Source organism: Tripterygium wilfordii, unplaced genomic scaffold (genome assembly GCF_013401445.1).
Source record: "Tripterygium wilfordii isolate XIE 37 unplaced genomic scaffold, ASM1340144v1 ctg376, whole genome shotgun sequence".
NCBI lineage: Eukaryota > Viridiplantae > Streptophyta > Magnoliopsida > Celastrales > Celastraceae > Tripterygium > Tripterygium wilfordii.
The window spans coordinates 12671-15204 of record NW_024056352.1 but is presented as its reverse complement, the minus strand read 5'-3'; positions in this window follow the sequence as shown (position 1 = coordinate 15204).

The following is a 2534-nucleotide window of genomic DNA, read 5'->3' as shown; positions in this document are numbered from 1 at the left end:
AGTTAGACTTGTAAGAGCACTAAATAGAGTACAACGGTACACATTGATGCTTTGGAATTGCTCAACTCTCTCCATAGAAGAGCTTTTCTCGTTTTTGTGCAATAGAGTACAACGGTCCACATTGAGGCTTCGGAATTTCTCAACTCTCTCCATAGAGGAGCTTTTCACATCTTTGAGCAATTTGAGACATAACTTGGTCTATTCATATCTTTACCTTACGAAACGTGGCACGAAGGCTCAACTAGCAAGGTAGACTTTTCAAAGCACTCAATAGAGTGCAACGGTCCACATTGATGCTTTGGAGTTGTTCAACTCTCTCCACAGAGGAGCTTTTAACGTTTTCGTGCAATTTGAGACATAACTTGGTCTATTCGTGTCTTTACCTTACGAAACATGGCACGAACGCTCAACTAGCAAGTTAGACGTTTAAGAGCACTCAATAGAGTACAACGGTCCACATTGATGCTTTGGAATTGTTCAACTCTCTCCACAGAGGAGCTTTTCACGTTTTTGTGCAATTTGAGACATAACTTGGTCTATTCGCGTCTTTACCTTACGAAACGTGGCACGAAGGCTCAACTAGCAAGTTAGACTTTTAAGAGCACTAAATAGAGTACAACGGTCCACATTGATGCTCGGGAATTGCTCAACTATCTCCATAAAAGAGCTTTTCTCGTTTTTGTGCAATTTCAAACATAACTTGGTCTATTCGCATCTTTACCTTACGAAACGTGGCACAAAGGCTTAACTAGCAAGTTAGACTTTTAAGAGCACTCAATAGAGTACAACGGTACACATTGATGCTTTGGAGTTGTTCAACTCTCTCCACAGAGGAGCTTTTCACGTTTTTGTGCAATTTGAAACATAACACGGTCTATACGCGTCTTTACCTTACGAAACGAGGCACGAAGGCAAAACTAGCAAGTTAGACTTTTAAGAGCACTAAATAGAGTACAACGGTACACATTGATGCTTTGGAATTGCTCAACTCTCTCCATAGAAGAGCTTTTCTCGTTTTTGTGCAATAGAGTACAACGGTCCACATTGAGGCTTCGGAATTTCTCAACTCTCTCCATAGAGGAGCTTTTCACATCTTTGAGCAATTTGAGACATAACTTGGTCTATTCATGTCTTTACCTTACGAAACGTGGCACGAAGGCTCAACTAGCAAGGTAGACTTTTCAAAGCACTCAATAGAGTGCAACGGTCCACATTGATGCTTTGGAGTTGTTCAACTCTCTCCACAGAGGAGCTTTTAACGTTTTCGTGCAATTTGAGACATAACTTGGTCTATTCGTGTCTTTACCTTACGAAACATGGCATGAACGCTCAACTAGCAAGTTAGACGTTTAAGAGCACTCAATAGAGTACAACGGTCCACATTGATGCTTTGGAATTGTTCAACTCTCTCCATAGAGGAGCTTTTCACGTTTTTGTGCAATTTGAGACATAACTTGGTCTATTCGCGTCTTTACCTTACGAAACGTGGCACGAAGGCTCAACTAGCAAGTTAGACTTTTAAAAGCACTAAATAGAGTACAATGGTCCACATTGATGCTTTGGAATTGCTCAACTCTCTCCATAGAAGAGCTTTTCTCGTTTTTGTGCAATAGAGTACAACGGTCCACATTGAGGCTTCGGAATTTCTCAACTCTCTCCATAGAGGAGCTTTTCACATCTTTGAGCAATTTGAGACATAACTTGGTCTATTCATGTCTTTACCTTACGAAACGTGGCACGAAGGCTCAACTAGCAAGGTAGACTTTTCAAAGCACTCAATAGAGTGCAACGGTCCACATTGATGCTTTGGAGTTGTTCAACTCTCTCCATAGAGGAGCTTTTAACGTTTTTGTGCAATTTGAGACATAACTTGGTCTATTTGCATCTTTACCTTACGAAACATGGCACGAACGCTCAACTAGCAAGTTAGACGTTTAAGAGCACTCAATAGAGAACAACGGTCCACAATGATGCTTTGGAATTCTTCAACTCTCTCCACGGAGGAGCTTTTCACGTTTTTGTGCAATTTGAGACATAACTTGGTCTATTCGCGTCTTTACCTTACGAAACGTGGCACGAAGGCGAAACTAGCAAGTTAGACTTTTAAGAGCACTAAATAGAGTACAACGGTTCACATTGATGCTTTGGAATTGCTCAACTCTCTCCATAGAGGAGCTTTTCACGTTTTTGTGCAATTTGAGACATAACTTGGTCTATTCGCGTATTTACCTTACGAAACGTGGCACGAAGGCTCCACTACCTAGTTAGACTTTTAAGAGCACTAAATAGAGTACAACGGTTCACATTGATGCTTTGGAATTGCTCAACTCTCTCCATAGAGGAGCTTTTCACATTTTTGTGCAATTTCAAACATAACTTGGTCTATTCGCATCTTTACCTTACGAAACGTGGCACGAAGGCTAAACTAGCCAGTTACACTTTTAAGGGCACTTGATAGAGTACAATGGCCCACATTGGCTCTTTGGAATTGCTCAACTCTCTCCGTAGAGGAGCTTTTCACGTCTTTGAACAAT